This window comes from Uloborus diversus, chromosome 6 (genome assembly GCF_026930045.1).
Source record: "Uloborus diversus isolate 005 chromosome 6, Udiv.v.3.1, whole genome shotgun sequence".
NCBI classification, from domain to species: Eukaryota; Metazoa; Arthropoda; class Arachnida; order Araneae; family Uloboridae; genus Uloborus; species Uloborus diversus.
This window is the reverse complement of record NC_072736.1, coordinates 169,676,986-169,700,850: the sequence shown is the minus strand read 5'-3', so window position 1 is coordinate 169,700,850 and position 23,865 is coordinate 169,676,986.

Genomic DNA, 23,865 nt, shown 5'->3' with positions numbered 1-23,865 from the left:
CAGGACGGTGAAGGTGTTTCTGTGTGAGGATGCATAACAACACCAGGACTTGGAAATTTCGAATTTTTTGATGAAATAATGAATCATGCTATTCATTTAAATATTTCAAAAAACAATTTTAAACTATTAGCCCAAAAATTGGCAATCGGCAAACTCTTTGTTTTTTATTAAAATAACGATAAGAAGTACACGTTTGCGTTTGGTGCCGCAAAAATTGTCCTTAAACTTAAAAATATCTCATCAATCGTCAGATTTAAACTTAATGGAACATATTTGGAGATATCTGGTGGCTAGATAACGAAAATACGCCATTGGAAACGAAAAGCGAACTAGAAACAGTAAGACTCGAAGTGCGGCTGAACACTTACTCAGAAATTGCATAAAAAAGAGAGAAAAAACAATGAAATCTATTCCCAGACGTTTAAAAGCTGTTGTTGATACTGCATGATATTCTACTAAATAATAATTTTGTAAAAAGTTAGATTATTTACTAATTTTTTGACATTTTCCCAAAGTGTACGAAAACTTTTGTGCGATAAAATTTCCGGCACTTTTTGGTTTTTGATTTTTTAAAAATTAAGTTTTTAAGTTTTAATAAAAATTTTCGTGTAGTTTTGTTAAAAATAGATCATAAATCTTATAATTAAACACCTATTGCGAAATATTAATTCTAACCAATGGATAATGGCCTATTTCATTGAAAGTCATAGGTGTACGAACACTTTTGGGAGCCACTGTATGTATGCTTGTATTCATCTAAGTGGAACCAGTGCAAGTTCACCACTGCCCGTAAAAGGTGTACTGGGGAACAGTGGTCATTTTATGGGGATGAGGGGTAGTGTGAATAAAATATTTTTACTTCCTTTTAAAAAAAAGAAGTATTGTATTCGCGAAAAAATTTTCACCCAAAAATCGGCCTTAATTTCCATTTTGCTCACCCCCAAATGAATGTTGAGTTTTTTTTCAACCCGACCACACATGGATATGTGCCTAGAAATGTACAGGCACCCGAAATATCCAGTTTGACGATCCCCGAGTTAATTACAACGAGTTTTCTCGTGACGTCTGTATATACGTATGTATGTGCGTATGTGTGTATGTATGTCGCATAACTCAAAATCGGAATGACCTAGAGAGTTGAAATTTGGTACGTAGACTCCTAATGGGGTCTAGGTGTGCACCTTCTTTTTTGGTTGTATTCGTATGCTTTAAAGGGGGTCCTTTGCTCCTTTTTCGGGGGGGGGGAATCATTGTTAATTTCGATGTAAACTCAAGTGTGTTATAATTTGGCGGACACTTGGGAATATATTGCCAGTCTTTTGGTCGCCAAGTTTTGTCGCCAACTTGGCGACAAATTTGGCGATTTTTTTTTCTTTTTTTTTTTAATATGGTTTCAATTTGGCCACTGTTGGTGATATTTAGATAGTAAACAATTGAATCATATTAAAACTGCCAATAATGAGAAAATGACATTAAATTGGAGTAGAAGGAAGTCATGTGATGCACACATCAGCTCGTTTTTTTCGTCATTTATTGCGCTATGCATTTTTTTTTTCACAAATAAAGATACTCATAGGATAAATAAATACCTTTGTGCTGAACAGTAAAGTAAGAAAAACAACGTTAAAAAAAAGCACAAATTTGCCAATTACAGCAAAGCTGTAATTGGCAAATTTGTGCTTTTTTTAACGTTGTTTTTCTTATTTTAAAGGTACTACTGTTTATTTTAAAAGATATGAAAGTAGTTTGTTGAACCCTTAATTTCGCTGACACGAAATATCCCCCCCTCGTGTTTTTCCCTTTTGATATAATTTAGAAAGGAGGAAATTTTAAATTTCGGCAAAACTGGGGGGTAAACCTTTAGTTAAAGGGTTTAATTCAACCCTTATCTAAATTTTCTAAAATTATTTACCAGAATCACTAATAAAATATCGAATTTTAAAAATGCAGTTTTACATTAACATTTTCTTCGTTTGTTCTGTCAAATTGTGACCAAACATGGTGTGAAAGGTAAACTTGAATATTTTGATTATGCTTTATTTCACCTTATTTTGCCTTCCTATTTCTGGCCTTATTTCCGGGACGAAAACCATTTCTTCTGGATGATATGAAAGAGATTTATTTTATTCTGAAGTGTGTTAAAAACATTTTTTTTTTTCGTAAAATGAGAAATTGTGGTAGAAAAGGAACAGCTGTGGTGTGAATATCCCCGAATGGTACCGCCGAGGAGGAAGCTTTGACTTTCAAGTAGAATCGTAAATGTAGGTACGGTAAATACAGTACATCTGAGAAAAAAAAATGCATTCACTGTTCAAACTTTATCTTTCAAAATTTTGCCAACAACTATTGATTCATGACTAGATTTCATTCCGGTATGATTTGTTTTTTTTTTGTGGCCGAGTACTTTGAGATGAACTCAATAAAAGTGTCAAGTACTCATTTTTAGAAACTATTTATCAAATGCAAAAATTATCATATTTTTAAAATTTGAAGTACATTATTACACAACAAAATAGGCATTATATTTTCTTGTCTTATGCGTCAATATGATTTATTAGTCTCATCTACAGAAGAAACTTCGATTTTCTATTTAGGTCAAAACAGCTCCCCCCTACGAAGTATTTCAAAAGAAGATCTTTAAATAATATTCCTTAAGAATATTTGAAACACATAAAGTAAATGTTTCGTAAACGCATTGATAAAATAGTTAAGTAAATTTTAAAATAATAATGATTTTTGGGAAATAAAATGTATGACGATAAAGCTATGAAAACTGAAATAATTATCTGTCGGACTATAATTCAAGTTATTTTTACTGCATTCTTTTTGCCAAATAGTAGCCGTTTAAAGTCCTATTATATTATGAACGTGTCTGCAATTTAAAAAAAGAGATATTTTTTCGAAATATTCACTAAAAAATCCCAATCTGAAGCTTCAGTTTGTTATTTGAATTTTTACATAATTTTTAAATAGCTTGTCCGTTCTCCCGAAAACAATACGCAAACAACCGCAACTCTAATGCTCAAAGGTGCCAGTTCGTTTTTTTTTTATCCGAAATGTTTTGCATTGAAAAACAAGTTTATGTACAATTTATTTTTGAAATTTATGGCTTTTATGTCAACTGTATTTTACACTCTTAAAATCAATTAGCCTATGAAAGTTACATTTTGGAATTCAGCGTCGTATTTTTCAGGGCACGCTGTTTGTTATTACAAAGTAAAACTTAACCTGACACCTATATTTAAGATTCGACACCCTCAGGGACCCTAGCACCTACCGATTCCTCGTCTTTCTAGCCCCTATATCAGGAGCAAACATGGCGTGGAATGCTGTGATTAGGGTCTGCGTAGTCTTCACAATGCAGGTTAGGTTTGCTCCAGCTATAACAGCAAATGGGTGCAAGTGCTAAAAAAAAAAGCAATTGGGCATAACTAGTACAAATGGCAGAAGCCTCAATCCGTGTTGAGCAAGATACGATGGCTAGTAGCTTTGGAAAGCCCCTTACCACCCCTCCCCTTACCACCTATAGCTGTGAAAACTTGCAACAAAATTATTTCTGGTCCCTTAAGAAGTGCACTTGGAAGCGATTTTTTTTTCTTTTTTGTTTTCTTTTTTAAGCGTTTTTTTTATCAACTTCTTTTTTTCTTTGAGTGGAAGCGAGATTCTCTTATTATTCTAATTAAATGAGCCCTTAAACTATTTTTTTTTCTCTCCGAGAGGGGTGCAAGATTTTCATTTTGCTCTAATCGTCACGTGTTGTTCAATCAAGTTCTTAACCCGAGAGAGATCGCGCACCTAACAGTGACAAAAGAGATCGCGTGGGGTGACTGAGTTACCCCAATCTTTTTTATCTAAAATTTTCGACAGATCATCATTTTATAAATTTTTGATAATCTGCAAGTTGACGTTTGCACGCCAGTTTTCAGAACTCAAAGCAATATAAATTCAGAAAGAGAGCTAGAGAACGTAAAACTATGTTGCTTAGATTGAAAAATTTCGAAGCAATTGTAGTCTTGTGGGGAGAATGAATTACCTCATTAACACGTGAATTCCAAGAATTGATTGCTTCACTCGCAGAAAGAAAAGAAAAGTGAAAATAACACTTCACCTATCAAGGGGACTGGTGGATAAGAGGGTACTGAAAAGGTGATTGACTACTAATAAATATTTACCCTGCGACAGGAGTTTGAATAAGAATGGGGTGACTGTGTGCCCCACGCGATCTCTCTCGGGTTAAAGCCTTCTTAGGATTAAAACTTCGAACGCATATTACTTAAATTGTGGGGAGAATGAATTACCTCATTAACACGTGAATTCCAAGAATTGATTGCTTCACTCGCAGAAAGAAAAGAAAAGTGAAAATAACACTTCACCTATCAAGGGGACTGGTGGATAAGAGGGTACTGAAAAGGTGATTGACTACTAATAAATATATAAGAGAGTACTGAAAAGGTGATTGACTACTAATAAATATATAAGAGGGTACTGAAAAGGTGATTGACTACTAATAAATATATAAGAGGGTACTGAAAAGGTGATTGACTACTAATAAATATATAAGAGGGTACTGAAAAGGTGATTGACTACTAATAAATATATAAGAGGGTACTGAAAAGGTGATTGACTAAAAATAAATATATAAGAGGGTACTGAAAAGGTGATTGACTACTAATAAATATATAAGAGGGTACTGAAAAGGTGATTGACTACTAATAAATATATAAGAGGGTACTGAAAAGGTGATTGACTACTAATAAATATATAAGAGGGTACTGAAAAGGTGATTGACTACTAATAAATATATAAGAGGGTACTGAAAAGGTGATTGACTACTAATAAATATATAAGAGGGTACTGAAAAGGTGATTGACTACTAATAAATATATAAGAGGGTACTGAAAAGGTGATTGACTACTAATAAATATATAAGAGGGTACTGAAAAGGTGATTGACTACTAATAAATATATAAGAGGGTACTGAAAGGGTGATTGACTACTAATAAATATTTACCCTGCGACAGGAGTTTGAATAAGAATGGGGTGACTGTGTGCCAAACGCGATCTCTCTCGGGTTAAAGCCTTCTTAGGATTAAAACTTCGAACGCATATCTCTTAAAACTAAAAAAGTTCAAACTTGCATTCCTACGCTTCTCACTGTCTCATGAATCTTGTAGGGTTAGAGATTGATTTTTTGCGTCTTATTTATATTCGAAGTAGTTCTTTGTAAAGACTTTATTTTAAATTTTATTAATTTACTGCAACATTTAAAACACTTAAACTGAAGCATCAATGCATAAAGTAAAAAAAAAAAAAAAATCATGCACAAAACTTCACCACCTTTCACCTCATAATAGTTTTATAATATTTTTTTTCTATAAAACCACTTTTAAGGTTGGTAGTTTTTAGACAACTTTATATTCAGGTAAGTGGATTTGAATGCAATCAAAATAATATTTCAAAACGCTACAAACTTGAAAACAAATCGCCTCAGAGCAACAGTAGAGTAACTTGCAATGTTATTCCTGGGATTAGATGTCTTAGTGTCATAGTGTTGCTCTGAGACGACGATATTAGAAAAACAAGAAAAGCTTGATACAACTTTAAATAATAGTAGTTGTTACTAAACTGATTAAAAAACCTGATAATTGCCGACTCTACAAATCAGAAATGCAGTAGGCGCGGCTTAATGTCATCACTTTGGAACAAATACAATCTGATAACAACAACCGACTGATAACAATAACCGAAAAGAATCCAGGAGACACAAAATAATGATTTTTTTCCCATTAAGGTGCATTTATTTTGGCAACCTCAAATTAAAATCACAATGACTCAACTGAACGCAGTTTTAAATTAGAAATTATTAAATTAACAGAATGGAGATATCTGAATTATAAAAAGTTGAAGCTAAATTATACAATTTTTAATCACATAGTAATAGGTGAAATAAAATATGACCGTTTTCATGACATTCGTAAACCAGTTTCAATGCACATTCTGCTTTTCTATCTTTTCCAGCATGGTTTTGCTTGTTGTTTAAATTTTAATTTAACTTCGCTTTGTATTCAATCTCGACACAATTCTTTAATAGTTTACAAAGAAATGGCAACAATGGAGGTCCTACATCAATGCCTGCAACATGTCCAGCGGCTGAATTTTGTTAGGTGCAAAAGAAAGTTTTCTTAGGGGGAGTCTGTGGTCAATGGGGGCGAACTTTCTGTAGCTTCATTCCTAGAAAAATTTTGAACTGCTATTGAATGAGGAACAAAAACGGGGAAAAAATTGAAAGTTTATGAAAAAGTGATAACAATAAACGAAGACGCTGATTAAAATATCCGACTTTTTTTAACGTGTGTTAACATACAAGTGTTCCGGGACTTCGTATTCTGATAACATTAAGCGAATGATATCATTAACCGTGACCACATTAAGCGGCGTCTACTGTATATAAAATATCACATGTTCTGCAGTTTTAAAACCGTTTTAAGGAAACTTGGTTAAGGAGTTTTTTTTAAGGGGGGGGGGGAGGGCTCATAAAACGAGACTGTGATTTGAAAACAATTTACATTACACTTGCATGCAATACATTTCTTTCAATAAAACGATATTTCTGAGGACAGGGTCCCTCCCTCCTCGCTACTACAACACTTTGCATATAACCTTAACCTCATTAACGAAAAATATATACTTTGAAATTCCTAAAATATACAATAAATCTATAAATTCAGGAATATACTCAATAACTTGTGCATAAAGGAGCAGCATAACTAATCGATTTGCAACTGCAAACACAGCAGAGCAATATCCTGCTCCCTCTCAATAAGTCATTACCAACTCTTATGCTATGGATTCTTGCAGTCTCACCATCGGTAGACTCATTTGGAGCTATAACGAGGGGGATGCATTATAACTGTAGTTTAACGGCTCTAGTAAAACTGATTGCTACTGGGAGATGATGTAATTGCATCATGTCGCGCGAGGCAAGTTTAATGCCTCATCAAAATCCACTTTATGCCGTATTATATGTTTCTATACGTTTTCTGGTAAATATTGAAGAGCAAAAGTGATTGGATATGTATTTTATAGATATTATTGGTATAGATAAATTAAAAGTTGGGACGGACAAACTGACCACCCTTAAAAAGCCCCCCTTTTTCTCTATGGATAAAAAAAAATTCAAAACCATATATAAAATTTACTAGAAGACAGGTAAGCTCGTAGACCTAACTAAAAAAGCATTTTTTTTTGAGTATATTTCTCTTAATAACAATTAGTCTACATTGCCTTATTTGGCGCCTTCATCTTACATATGCATGGCATTTACAGTGGGTGGCCAAATTATTAGGGACATTACTCAATTTCTCCTATTTTCCAGTTTAGGCCCACTTTTTGAAAAAAGAAAAAAAAAAAAAAAAAAACACGAACCACGGATTTTTACGTCCTTTTGCAAAAAAAAGTATTGTATTCGCAAAAAAAATATCGTTCAAAAATCGACCTTAATTTCCATTTTACTCACCCCCGAATGAATGTTTTTTTTTTTTTTTAAAGACTCGACCACACGTGGATAAGTGCCTAAGAACCTATATACACGCAAAATATCCATTTTGACAATTTCCGGGTTAATTACAACGACTCTTCTCGTGACGTCTGTATGTGGGTAGTTATGTATGTATGTGCGGATGTATGTCGCAGAACTCAAGAACGGTATGTCTTAGAAAGTTGAAATTTGGTGCGTAGACTTCTAGTGGGGTCTAGTTGTGAACATCCCCTTTTGGTTGCCTTCGAGTGCTTATAAAGGGATCTTTTGCCCCTTTTCGGTGGGAAATCATTGTTAATTTCGATGTAAACTCAAGTGGAGTTATAATTTGACGGACACTTGGCGATATATCGCCAGTCTTTTGGTCGGCAAGGTTTGTCGCCAACATGGCGACAAATTTGGCGATTTGTTTTTTAAAATCTGGTTTCAATTTGGCCACTGTTGGTGATATTTGTAGAGTAAACTATTGAATCACATTAAAACTGCCGATAATTTTGTTCTGTATTGCTGCTGGTATCATTATTATTGTTTTTTGAAGTGGCGACACTAGCAGTCTGCGTCCTTTTAGAAATATTTGAAGTTATACCTGTTTTAGTTTCGTATGTGTAAAAACAGCCGTTGCCGTGAGGTTATATTAAATATTATAGAAATATTTCTCCGAAAGTTTTGGTTTCTGCTATAATTAATATGTAAGTAAAGCTCATTAATAAAGAAATGGTGATACAGTTTGCGATTACATTTCAATATTTGATTTTTATCATTGCTTAATAATTTCAAAACTGTTTATTTATTTATTTTTTAAGAAAGGGCAAGGTTTCAGGCACGTCTCCTAGAAAATGTAGAGAAATAAAAGCATTACTACTCTCTTTCTTACATTTATAGGGAGCTATTGCAAAGATTACATACCTTTCTAAGTAAGTAGTAGAAATTAACAAAAAACTAAAATAGACCAAAACAAATCACCGAAAGCAGATCAAAAAGGAAAATGTGGCAGAAAACGCATCACTACTGCTTGTACCGGTCGCAGATTTAGAAATATGTTCTTTTCGGATATTTAACCCTCTTTACAAAACATTCTTGATTAAATAGCTACCCTAGGCGGCGTATGACCCCGCCTAAGGAAGCCCAGGTAAAAAAAAAAAATCTTTTGTCAACCAAAAAATATGCTAAAAGTTGAGTCTTTGGGACCTATAAAACATTTAACTAATTAAAATAATAACATTATTTGTTAATAACACTTCTTACAAATAGTACTAACACGATTCCAGGGAGGTCATTCCAAGCTCGTCAGCTTGCGAGATCGAGATTCTTGCTCACGTGATCGGCTGTGATGTAGAAATGTCGCAAAGTAGTATTCTAATCTACTCGAACTTAGCTTGCGGCTAGGTTCGAGTAGATTAGAATACTACTTTGCGACATTTATAAGTCACAACCGATCACGTGAGCGAAAATCTCGATCTTGCAAGCTGACGAGCTTGGAATGACCGCCCAGTTCTGAACAGTCATTTTTTGTGTTGTTTTGCCAAGTGTAGAGGCTTTTTCTTAGAACCGGCACGGCGTGGTTTTTTGACGGGCCGGTGATCCATTAGTTTCTCTTTAACCAATCGTCACCGGAAAGTCCTGGTGGAAACTTCTGCAACCTTGTTTATTCATCGACATCCTAGTAAGACGAGCTACGCTCCTTTTGCGATTTTTGCGGGAAATATCACTAATTACGTGGCCGCTATAAGCCCTGGTGATGTGTTTTCTGCCACACTTCCCTCAGTGATTCGCTTTCAGTGACATGTTTTGGTCAATTTTAGTTTTGATCAAGATTAAAATCTTGAATTCAAAGTCATAAAAATAACTTCACCCATTTTCTTTCTCATTAAAAGTACTCGTAAGGAATTATTGTAATTAGTACTTTTATTTTTGGTTGGTACACAATCCACATTTTTTTTTTTTTTAACCAAAACGGAGAAAATCATAGGTGTGATAAAATCCTGTTACAAATGTCATTTTTAAAAATAAATTTCTTTCCTTAAAATATTTTTAGAGCGTAAAAATACACTAAATTTGTCTTTGGTATATGCAACACCTAAACAAAATTTTATATACTTCTAGAGCAAGGAAACCATAACAAAGAAATAAGTCTAACTTTGACTTTTGAATATTTTTGAACAAAAATAAATAAATGAAATGCTAGACGAAATAAATTAAAATTCAAAAGACGCAAAAATAAATCTTATGAAAAAACCTTTTAAAATTATTTTTCTTAAATCACTGCTCAGAGGGAATAAATATTTACGAAAGAATTTTCAAGAAAAGTCAAAGCTTATCGTAAATTGCTTCATAAAACTTTGCACCAAAACTGAGAGCAAATTTTACTCCACTTGACAGATTTTCCAGTGATGATTCTCAAAAACGAATAATGAATAAATTGACATTGGTTATACTTATTTTCTTCTAGATTTGAATAAGGTATTTTAAAGAAAATCTACTAAAAATGTTTTTCTTTAAACGAACTTTATTTTTGTCGAAGATTATGAACTGTAATTTGAACTTAAAATAGTATTAGATAGTAAAATCAAAACATTAAACGTTACTTTTCTAATCCTTTTTTTTTTCAGCTGTTTTTCATTTTTATTGAACACAAAACGGATGACTTCAGAGATGACTTGTTTAACATTCGTTCCATCCCAAATGTCTCGCTAAACATAAGTAAAAGTATTTCTCCCAAATTAGTTGCCATGTATGACTACTTCTGCGCCAAATATTGAAACAAATAATTTTATGACTTCATTCGAACACTTTTCAGAGATTTCAGGATCCTATATTATCAGTCAGCAACATTAAAATACGAATCTTTCCCTGCTAAGCATCAAATTGCCTCTTTTAAGCCAAGGCTAAGGCCACATGCAATATACCGACAGCTCAGATTCAGTGCGATGACATTTTCCTTCAGATCGATTGTTGACTACTCCATACAGAAGAGCCATAGCAAGTTATCCCCTATCATAAGAACTGTCCGACCAGCAATCACGTTTAAATATCTTCCAACTAAGGTGTAGTAAGTTCATTTGAAAGTAAATTGTACTTTCCAGTATGCTAGTCGTAGTCTTTACAAAACGGGGCGTGGCTTAAGAGCGCGAATTGGTATTTTGATACTACAGTAAACTCTTGATTATCCGTGAGCGGCTTATCCGCGGGGCGGATTATCCGTGAGTCAATCGACAATCTGGAACATGTATTTTAGCAAGAAAAAACAAATACCAATAACTGTTTTTTGTTGAAAATTATAAATGTAAACTGAGTCGTTTTTGTTTAATTTATTTATTCATTGTTCTTTCTTCATCGTTACTTGTTTTTTATTGATGACTAGCTGTACCCGACGCGCGTTGCTACGCCAACAAAAAAATACATCATTATACTGATTTTCATGACAATCGGTTGAACGGGGCAGAAGTTGCTACTCTGCAGTGCCACCTGGTGGCGAGTGACTTCAATGAGCATATTATGCACCTTCTCCGTGGAAAAATACATATATATATAGAAATTTTCATAATAATCGGTCCAGGTATCAAGTGAAGCCGTGACTATACTCAAATTTTGTACTCACGCAGTTTGCAAGATCAATCCATCGCTAAAAATATCAAATAGAAAATGGTTTAAATCCCTCCGTTGCATGAAAAGCCATAAAACAATACAGAAAGAATTTATTTGTTCAAGCTCAAGAAAAATGGCAACAGCTAACTTCTTATCAATGAGATCTTTCAGGCGAATTAATTTCTGCAGCCGATCATTTTATTCGTATTTATCCAATGGATTGTGACTTAAATTGGAATAAAAAAGGAACTATCGATCTGATTTTTTTCGAACTGGTCTATAAACATTCCCAGTACCAAAAATAACAAACGGAGAAAGTTTCAGCCAAATCTGCCGGGTAGTTTTTGAGTTCATGGATGATATACAGACAAACATTCATTTATATATATATATATAGATAAGTTCTGTTTTGCCAAAATACAAAACATTTTTACTGTACTGTATGTGTTTTCACTGTTTGTAAAAAGCATTATGCATCAATACAGCTACGTTTTTGAGGAAGGACAAGTTTTACCTCATTTTAGCCTTTTTGCTGTTTATCCGCGATTCTTATTATCCGCGACACTTGTGCCACCCAATTCCACGGATAATCGGGAGTTTACTGTAATTCGGAGGCGATTTCATGAAAGAAGGAGGGTATATTTTGCACGTAAATGTTGTTTACTGATAGAAAAACAACCTATAAACAAAATCATTCATTTATCAGTGTCACAAAACACGGCAAAAGTGTTTGAATGTGGAAACGTTTTCAGAGCGGAGGGAGTATGAGTTTAAAAGCAAAATTGAAGGCAAGAAACACCACGTGCCTAAGAAACATCGTAAAAAAATCACGATAAAAAGAAGAAAAAGAAATAAATGGAAATATATTTTTGTTTAAATGTTTTCCATATTTTCGCAAATAAAACCTCTCTTGAAACGAAGTATTTTTTGATGAAACTTTATGGAAACTGAAATTCGAGATCGACGAATATTCAAAAGGTTTTCTTCCGATTCTTGAAGAGTCACATTATATTGATCAGCAAAAAAGTAAAATTAATGTAACAACATAAAGCAGAGTAAAAACAAATAACAGCAGCATTGCATGTTTCAAAATTTGTTATAAATCATTTTTAAAAAGTAGTAACTAAATATTTCGAAAATTTAATTAATATTTCTTTAACAACTACTTTATTTCAAACAGAAAATGCTAAATCATTTCAAAAATTTATGAAACTATTCACTAATTTGTTTATTTCTACTCATTTAGGGGAATATTAGGCCAAGTGAAATGGCTAAGATGATTGAGGTTTTTCAAAATGAACAAATTGGAAATTTGTTTTGAAAATTACAGTACAAAAAGAAACACTGTATTTTATGATAAGACTTTCATTGAAACATATTTTTTCATTTTTGACAGTAAATTGGAGCCTTAAAAAAAGTGAAAATTTGTCTTTTTTTATCATGGAGCAAAGTGAAAAATAAAGTTTTTTCTATAGAAATAGTTTCTGTTTAATTATAAAACATTTTTTGATCAAATGAATCCTTAAGTGAACTTTGGAATGAATAAAAGAAAATAAAATAAAACAATAATCAAATAGTTAAAATAATTAGCTAATATACGAGTTAATATACGAAGACAAGTAAATGAGAGAGTAAAATAGTGAATCAACAAGAAAATAAGTGACTGAATGAATGAATAAATCAGTGAAATACTAAAATGAAGGAATGTAAATGAATTAATTAACTAATGAATACCTGATTTATATTAAACTAGTGGTACCCGCACGGCTTTGCCCGTACTATAAAATTAAAAGGTATTTTGGTTCGCCTGTATGTTTACAAATGTGTGCTGAATTTTCTCGCCAATTGGCTTGTGCCCATGTTACGGTTCCACGTTATGATAATTTCGTAATTTACTCGTCCATCTTACGATAATTTTGTTCTTAAAATTGGAATAGAAAAAGAACCACATCAAATTTTCAAAAAATCGCTTCGAGGTGCACACCCCCATGCTACAAACTAACTTTGTGCCAAATTTCATGAAAATCGGCCGAACGGTCTAGGCGCTATGCTTGTCACACAGATCCAGACATCCTACTGACATCCTCCCGACAGAGAGACTTTCAGCTTTATTATTAGTACAGATAAAGATAAGATTATCTTTTCATTTATTCATTCATTCTTTTATTTACCCATTCATTTGCTAAAAAATATATTTTACAATCGAATAGAAAATATTTCATTCGAAAAATATTTAATTTTTCATTTTTGCCCCTCGACAAAAGAAGAGCGATTTATCCCCTCAAAAATCGTATATTGTTTTTTTGAAGGTACAAATTGACTGACAAAAAAAATAATAATGTTTCGAGTCAAGTTAGATTATTATAAAATGCATTGTATGTTTTATGTGCTGTAATTTTCAAAACAAATCTTTAATTGGTTAATTTTGAATAAGCTTAACTATTTCACTTTCCCCCCCACATTCTCCAACTTCTGAAAATATGAATTATCTATGGAAATGCTGCGCGATATTTTTGTACATTTATGAATGTATTCCAATTTATAAACACATTCAATTACTATTAAGGAATATTTATGACCCACAAATAATAATCAAGGGTACTCGAATGTTTTCTTTATGCTTACGCCTTCCCATCGATATGCATATTAATGCTTCCTTTCGAATAACAAATGAAGGATGCTTTGCGTCTTATTGAATTACAAATTATTTATTCCTAGTAAATATTATAAATTATTTAGTGAACGAATGTAAAACTCTCTTGTTAGGCTATTAAATTCGAGTTAATTCATTGTGTTTACCATGAAGTAGCTACGCTAGGCTTATTAGCCTAATTACGAGTAAACTTCGGAAATGATAGGGATTGTGTAAGAGAAAGCATATCAAGAATTATAAATATTCATTAATATGGTATTTGTGTGTTAATTTTAGTGGTGCTTCATTAGACATATTTGGTACGTTCATGGGGATTTCATATTAATACATATTTAATAATGCAATAGAATAAAAAACTAGTATGTTGTGGCCATCACGAAACTTTCTTCTATATTTTTCTTTTTTTTTTCTGATCCCTCCCCATGCTTGACGAGGAAGCAATATTCCCAACAAAAACGAAATGACACATGCAAAAACTTGACCACCATCCCAATGTCTGAATTATTGCAAAAGCAAAGCAAAGAGCAGAAATTGACACTCATTTTAAAGCCTTTCTTGAATTAATTACAAATATTTTATTTGTTAGCAAAAGTAAGATGGCAACAGTTAAAAATTTTAAATCATTGAGATAATATTTCCCATCATTTCCATACAATTACTAGTATGTTATGGCCATCACGAAACTTTCTTCTATATTTTTCTTTTTTTTTCTGATCCCTCCCCATGCTTGACGAGGAAGCAATATTCCCAACAAAAACGAAATTACACATGCAAAAACTTGACCACCATCCCAATGTCTGAATTATTGCAAAAGCAAAGCAAAGAGCAGAAATTGACACTCATTTTAAAGCCTTTCTTGAATTAATTACAAATATTTTATTTGTTAGCAAAAGTAAGATGGCAACAGTTAAAAATTTTAAATCATTGAGATAATATTTCCCATCATTTCCATACAATTACTAGTATGTTATGGCCATCACGAAACTTTCTTCTATATTTTTCTTTTTTTTTCTGATCCTTCCCCATGCTTGACGAGGAAGCAATATTCCCAACAAAAACGAAATGACACATGCAAAAACTTGACCACCATCCCAATGTCTGAATTATTGCAAAAGCAAAGCAAAGAGCAGAAATTGACACTCATTTTAAAGCCTTTCTTGAATTAATTACAAATATTTTATTTGTTAGCAAAAGTAAGATGGCAACAGTTAAAAATTTTAAATCATTGAGATAATATTTCCCATCATTTCCATACAATTACTAGTATGTTATGGCCATCACGAAACTTTCTTCTATATTTTTCTTTTTTTTTCTGATCCTTCCCCATGCTTGACGAGGAAGCAATATTCCCAACAAAAACGAAATGACACATGCAAAAACTTGACCACCATCCCAATGTCTGAATTATTGCAAAAGCAAAGCAAAGAGCGAAAATTGAAAGTTATTTTAAAAGCCTTGCTTGAATAAATTACAAATATTTTATTTGTTAACAAACATAAGATGGCAACAGTTAAAAATTTTAAATCATTGAGATAATATTTCCGATCATTTCCATACAATTAAAATCACGAGAAATACGCAGACGACAATCTATTACGATTTATCTTTCTTATTGTTGCATTAATAAAAATATTTTTATTCGCAAAAAAAAAAAAAAAAAAAAAAAAAATCAACACCTCTTGGGGCGATCGGCGTCAAAATTGAACCAAAGCCTGTTTACATATGGATTCAAATATATTCCAAATTTCAACCAGAACGTAGCATTACTTCTTGAGATAGGGCACTCAAAATGGAAAAAAAGAACGGGTGATTGCGCTACCCCCTTTTTAGCTGTTGACACAAAAATAAAATCAGTTCTTATACCCACTAAGGGCTACTTGCCGATATTTTCTTTCATTGCGTTCATTATTTCTTGAGATACAGCAGTCACAATTGACGACAAAAAACGTTCTATAGCTCAACCCCCGTTTGAGTTATTGACACCAAAATTGAATCAGCACCTGTTCCTGTTAATACCAACATATGGACCCAATTTTGTTTGATTCCGCCAGTTACTTCCTGAGGAATAGCAAGCACGCGTAACTCGAAAAACGTCCCATTGCTCCACCCCCCTTGGAGGAATTCGCGCCAAAAACTAATGGGCACAAGTTCACATAGGGGCACATATGTGTACTAAATTTCGTTCGATTTCATGCGGTAGTTTTTGTTGTAGAGCGGCCACAAAAAACTGGTCACACACAGACGTGACACACATACACACACACATACACACACACACACAGACAGACAGACATTTTTCAAAAATGGTCGAAATGGACTCAGCACACCTCAAAACGTTCGAATCCGTCAAAATTCGAAATTCGAAAATTTGCACGAATCCAATACTTTCTTCTATATAGATATAGAAGAAAGTAATGAGAAAATGTTTAGAGTAGCGAAACCAGACATTGTATATATTGAAGGTAAAGAATTTTTGTTGAGAAGTAAGGAAAAACAAGCTGATGTGTGCATCACATGACTTCCTTTTACTCCAATTTAATGTCATTTCCCCATTATTGGCAATTTCAATGTGATTCAATAGTTTACTCTCTAAATATCTCCAACAGTGGGCCAAATTGAACCCAGGTTTAAAAAAAAAAATCTCCAAATTTGTCGCAAAGTTGGCGACAAAACTTGGCGATCAAAAGACTGTCGATATATTCCCAAGTGTCCGCCAAATTATAACACCACTTAAGTTTACATCGAAATTAAAAATGATTTCCCCCAAAAAAGAGGCAAAGGACCCCCTTTGGAGCATACGAATGCAACCAGAAAAGAAGGTGCACAACTAGACCCCACTAGGAGTCTACGTACCAAATTTCAAATTTGTAGGACATACTGTTCTTGAGTTATGCGACATACATACGCACATCCGCACATACGTATATACAGAAGTCAGGAGAAAACTCGTTGTAATTAACTCGGGAATCGTCAAAATGGATGTTTCGCGTGTCTATGTGTTCTTAGGCACTTATCCACGTGTGGTCGAGACGGAAAAAAAAAAAAAAAAAAACTCAACATTCATTCGAGGGTGAGTAAAATGGAAATTAAGGTCGATTTTGGAGTGAAAACTTTTCGCGGATACAATACTTCTTTTTTTTTGTAAAAGGAAGTAAAAAAGATAACAAATAGAACCGAAATATCGGGTGAAATAATAATTATGTTCGGGAACAGGGGACATCTAGTGGTCGCCAGTGGTCATACAGCGGTTGCAAATGGTGATTAAAAGTCATATTTTAATCGCCAACGTATATCCGCCACAGAAAAGAAGTCAATGAATTTAAAGTGTGCAAAAGTTAACTTGCAAGTTTTGCACCAAAATAAAGACGAAGCTGTTGTGAACTAATTTAATAAAATTACATATTTACAGTAGGTAATGAATTTAGAATCATTCACATGAATGTATGAATGGGTCAAAAAATGACCCATACTTCAAAGAAGTGGTCACTAAGGGAATTGCTACGAAATGCAATTGATGCTTTAAGAATTTCACCATTTTGACCTTTTTTTTGTTTGTGGATTAAACGCCCTTTTTGATCTAAATATAGCGGTTAATCTATATATATATAAATGAAGGTTTGTCTGTATGTCATCCATGAACTCAAAAACTACCCGGCAGATTTGGCTGAAACTTTCACCGTTTGTTATTTTTGGTACTGGGAATGTTTATAGACCAGTTCGAAAAAAATCCGATCGATAGTTCCTTTTTTATTCCAATTTAAGCCACAATCCATTGGATAAATACGAATAAAATGATCGGCTGCGGGAATTAATTCGCGTGAAAGATCTCATTGATAAGAAGTGAGCTTTTGCCATTTTTCTTGAGTTTGAACAAATAAATTCTTTCTTTATTGTTTAATAGCTTTTCATGCAACGGGGGGATTTAAAACGTTTTCTATTTGATATTTTTAGCGATGGATTGATCTTGCAAACTGCGTGAGTACAAAATTTGAGTATAGTCACGGCTTCACTTGATACCTGGACCGATTATTATGAAAATTGCTATATATATGTATTTTTCCACGGAGAAGGTGCATAATATGCTCATTGAAGCCACTCGCCACCAGGTGGCACTGCAGAGTAGCAACTTCTGCCCCGTTCAACCGATTGTCATGAAACTCAGTATAATGATGTATTTTTTTGTTGGCGTAGCAACGCGCGTCGGGTACAGCCAGTTTATTTATAAAAAAGCTGAGTGCACATCCTAAGCCAGGAGTGCCCACCAGGGGGGGGGGGGCATGGCGAACCGCGCCATTGAAATTTTTAGGGGGTTGCGGGGCATTTTTCACTTTTGGGGGGAGAGGCATTTTGTTTTGCGGGGTCTTTGCGATATTTAGGGGAGTGCTCCCATGCTCTTCGGGTGTGAGCACCCCTGTCCTAGGTTGTGTTCAGGATAGACACGCCTTATTTAAATATTTTATCTATTTTTTCACCATCAAATCGAACGTGCACCTTCAATTACTTTAGCCACTTATTTACTTTTAGCATCAAGTATTTTTCTTCCCGAAAGAAAAATTTAAAATAACACGATTTTTTTTTTTTTTTTTTGATTGGTCATTTTCATTGAAAATAAATAAAACTTAGGGAGTGAAAACTTTCATTCGTCAAGCAGTCCAAGTCACGTAATAGATTTTGTAGCAAAGCATTGGAAGAAATGAGGATTCTTTCGCTAGTTTCACGCAAAACGTGTCACCCATTCGTCATTGTTGAGGCACGTGACTTGAGGCCTTCGCCCAAGCTTTTGCTTAGCCCAGGGGTTCTCAAAATTTTTCGACTCGCGGCACCCTTTGAAGATTTAGAATTTTCTCACGACACCCTAATCCATCTTTATTATGTAAACAACTAAAGTCCTTATTTTCAGGGGCGTTTTCCCACACCTGCGCATATTTCGTGCACATATGTGCAGCATATGCAGTACAAGATTGTATCCTCCTCCCAAATAATCTGGTGTTAATAGTTATAAGGACAAGTGTCAATATGGCGAACAATGGTCCTATCTACTTTTTTAGGTTATCAAATCTCGGATAAATGACGGCACACTACATTTTTCTTTTTGAATTTGTCAACTTTAATTATTTAGGTTTCAAGAACAATATACAAGTTTTTTTTTCTAGTTGAACTTCAGTGAACCACGTAGAAACAAAATGTACCTCAAAATGAGATCAGTTGGTTTAGACATTACTCTTCTGCAACAACTTTTGCAACATTGTTGCCTGGTAGTTAAAATTGGCATGTTCAAAACGCTTTATTATCAGTTAGGCTTTTTGATGACGATGAAAGAGAATCTAGTGAATTTTTGTAGTACTATATCAAAAAATGGTGGTCAACCGGGTATTTTGATTTGACATAAAGTGAGAAAACCAACATAAATAGAGCACAACTTTTGAAAAAAATACAGCATATAGCTATTTCAAGGCTAAAATGGAGCCTCTTCATCAGTGCACACAGTTCTCTCGCGACTTTCGGTTGTGTTGGTGAGCTTTTTGCACTGATGAAGAGGCTCCATTGTAGCCTTGAAATAGCTATATGCTGTATTTTCTTCAAAAGTTGTGCTTTATTTATGTTGGTTTTTCACTTTAATCATATTGTAGCACGAAGCTTATATGATAATTTTTTATTCAACCGGGTATTATTTGGCGCAATTACTTACATATACGTACACTGATACCAAATTATGGATACTTCGCGGCACCTCTCACTTCTTCCTACGGCACCCCAAGGTTTCACCCAAGGTTTCGCGGCACCCAGTTTGAGAACCCCTGATTTAGCCAATGATTTGACCTGCTCCCTTCATTTACTAATTCCTGCTCTATGGTCATTTTAGCCAGCTATATGACGTACATACATTTGAAAAAAAAAATCTCTTCCTGAAAAAGATTATCAGACTTCTCAACCCTTTTGCTTCCACACAGAAATTATATAACAACAAATAAAATGAAAAAAAAATTATATTAATTTGAATTTTTGGCATCTTGAATTCAAATTATGTTTTTCGCAATCACGAGCGTGTGTGTGTATGAATGCGCGTGTGTGTTTGTGTAGGCGCATGTGTGTGTGTTTGTGTAGGCGTATGTGTGTGGGTGTGTGTAAGTATGCATGTGTGTGTGTATGTATGTATGTGTGTGCGTGTTGTGTATGCAGTGTTGTTTGTGTACGCACGTGTGTATGTAGGCATATGTATCTGTGTCTGTGTGCAGGCATGAGTGTGTGTATGTGTGTGTAGGAGTGTGTGTTTTTGTCTGTGCGCAGGCATGAGTGTGTGTAGGCGTGTGTGTGTGTATGCGTGTGTGTGTGGGATATGGACACAACCTGGAGACGGTTTTCGCAAGAGGAGCAGCATCTTGAGGCCGGTCGAAGCGAAGGTGGTGCTGCAGAGGGTGGTGGCGGGAAAATAAAATGATAGGAATTCAAAACAGTCAAATGAGAACAATAGGCAATCGTGATTGCTCAAAAAAAAAAAGAATAAGCATTTGACAGACATAAGTAGTTATATTTTTTCTGTTAATTCTATTATAGAGAAAATGATGTACAATGCGCTGATTTTAAATGTTTAAGGGCAACAAAATTAAAGCCCGTAAAGTAGTTGCACATAGCAAGTTGAAAAAAAAAAAATCTGAAAACTTAATACATTTTTTTGAAACAAAATTATTTTAACTTTACTGAAGCAAACGTATAATTCGAACTTTTAAAACTGTTTAGATTGTTTCCAAAAGAATCAATCTGTTAATTTCTATCAAAGTTTCAGTTCAAACAGTGTTTGTTCCCTTTCTATTCCTGAACTTTCTGTTACAATTGATGTCAAGATTATCTTAATACCCTTTTCCTTAATGATGACAGTCTAATCCGTTGTTTTTCTTTCCCCAACTGTTTTTTTTCTTGAAAGAAAAAGGTCTTGTATCTTTGAGAAAAATGTTTATTTTTTCAGAGTGTTTATTTTGTTTCAGTAAAAGCAACTGTACTACGATAGTTTTTTTGCAAAGCGATAAAAACTTAAATTTAGAAAAAATCTTCAGAAGTAAAAAACTTGTAGTTCTCTGAATTAGTACTACTGTGCAGTAGATATTTATAAATTTACTGTTTGAAAAGAATAAATATTTCCGCATTCAATTGGCAAAAACATTATGCTTAAACCAAATAAAAAACGAGCTGATGTGTGCATCACATGACTTCCTTTTACTCCGATTTAATGGCATTTTCTCATTATTGGCAGTTTTAATATGATTCAATAGTTTACTCTCTAAATATCACCAACAGTGGCCAAATTGAAACCAGATTTAAAAAAAAAAAAAATTAAAAAAAATCGCCAAATTTGTCGTCAAGTTGGCGACAAAACTTGGCGACCAAAAGACTGGCGATATATCGCCAAGTGTCCGCCAAATTATAACACCACTTGAGTTTAAATCGAAATTAACAATGATTTCCCCCCAAAAAGGAGCAAAAGTCCCCTTTTGGAGCATCCGAATGCAACCAAAAAAGAAGGATCACAACTAGACCCCAATAGAAGTCGACGTACCAAATTTCAACTTTCTAGTCCATTCCGTTCTTGAGTTATGCGACATACATACACACATACGCACATACATACGTACATACAGACGTCACGAGAAAACTCGTTATAATTAACTCGGGGATTGTCAAAATGGATATTTCGGGTGTCTGTAGGTTCCTAGGCACATATCCACGTGTGATCGGCTTGAAAAAAAACTCAACATTCATTTGGGGCTGAGCAAAATGGAAATTAAGGCCGATTTTTTGGTGAAATTTTTTTTGCGAATACAATACTTCCTTTTTTGTAAAAGGAAGTAAAAAACATTTAAAACGTATTTATGTAAAATTCTACTTCTTTTAGATGAAAGAAATGCTGGCAAAAGATGCACTTTTTTTTTTGAGATTAGATCTGATGTTTAAAGAACAAGGAAGATAAGTTCACACACAGTAAGAATTTTTTCAATTATTCTGTCTTATGTAACATTTTGATCAATATATCTATTTCAAGTTGCTAATTTTAAAATTGGTTACTGGGTCATTCTTCAAAAATTGTAACTTTTCTGTCACACGGCTTTTACAGTAAAAACTTTAAGGAACAATTCATTTAACAATGATTATTAATTTCATCAAATATATTTCTATTTAAACCTGCCAACAATTTTTTAATTATAATTTTTTTTAGTGTGTATTTGGTTCACGACATGTGAATTCTTACCTCCGTGGCATGTCACGCACCTGGTGTAACTCATAATGATGCGTAAGAACTTGTTTAAATGAAACAATGAACTTATTTTTTATAACTTTTTCCTCACAAGTGTTCAAACACTAAACGCTCAAGTGTACTTAAATGTTTTCTATTGTGATTTAATTCGTTTTAGTAGGATAATGTGATCTGTCACACAAATTTTCACCTCCGTTACCTAAACTAAAAGAAAAATCAGGTCAATATGTATCGTGTTATATCGAAACTGTGTTATACGAGACTTAGAAATAATGTAAATCAAGGAATGCGTACCGTGTTATATCGAAACCAAGTTTCATAAAAACAAAGTAAAAACTTATTGAGTTATTAAACACTAGTGATACCCGCACGGCTTTGCCCGTAATAGAAAAATCAAAAGGTCTTTTTGTTCGCCTGTATATTTACAAATAATGTATGGTGAATTTTCTCGCCAGTTGGCTTGTACCCATCTTACGGTTCCACGTTATGATAATTTCGTATCTCGCCAATTGGCTTGTGCCAATGGTTACGGTTCCACGTTATGATAATTTCGTAATTTACTCGTAAATCTTATATTTTTTTTCTTAAAATTGGAATAGAAAAATAACCACATCGAATTTTCGAAAAATCGCTTCTAGGTGCACACCCCCATGCTACATACTAACTTTGTGCCAAGTTTCATGAAAATCGGCCGAACGGTTTAGGCGCTATGCGCGTCACAGACATCCTACAGACATCCTCCGGACAGAGAGACTTTCAGCTTTATTATTAGTAAATATTAACGAAATGTATTAAACAAAAATGAAATTCCATCTTATATAAACATAACATTCGTGTTGTATCAAAACCATGAAGTATTGAATTCAAGTCTCGTACCGTGTAATATCGAAACCGTGTTGTAGAAATAACTTGTTATACGAGGGACGCCTGTATAATTCATTCACTTTTGAGTTTTATATGGAGGGAACATATTCTGCACTTTAGAATTCATGCATATGTTTGCTGTTAAGGTCAAAAATCTGCTTAATGTAGACATTAGCCGGGGAGTAATCACATTCACGTAGAGAAGACATCGGCAAATAAACTGCCCCCCCCCCACCCCCCACTAAGTAATTTTTGTTCTCACTTTTGCAAAGGCTGTTTCATATCATCCGACTGCAGCAAGTGTTGTTCATGATCATATGTGTGTATTTTAAGCGTTGGACGGTTGTTTGTTTTGTACAGAAATGGTTATGTACAGGCGTCCCTTGTATAACACGGAACTTGTACAACAAGGTTTCGATATTACACGGTACCGAATTTGAGACTATTATAACGCGATTTCGATATTACACGGTACAAAACTTCAATTTAATGCTTCATGGCTTTGATACAACACGAATGTTACATTTAAAAAAGATGGAATTTCATTTTTGTTTAATACATTCCGCTAATTTTTGACAATAGCCCTAATACTTTGTTTTCATGAAACTCGGTTTCGATGTAACACGGTACACATCCCTTGATTTGCATTAATTCTAAGTCTCGTATAACACTTAACACGGTTTCGATATTACACGGTACCAAATTTGCGATTATTATAACACGGTTTCGATATTACACGGTACGAAACTTGAATTTAATACTTCATGGTTTTGATACAATACGAATGTTATATTTTAAAAAGATGGAATTTCACTTTTGTTTAATACATTCTGTTAATGTTTGATAACAACTCTAATAAGTTTTTACTTTGTTTTTATGAGACTTGGTTTCGATGTAACACGGTACACATCCCTTGATTTGCATTATTTCTAAGTCTCGTATAACACGGAACACGGTTTCGATATTACACGGTACCAA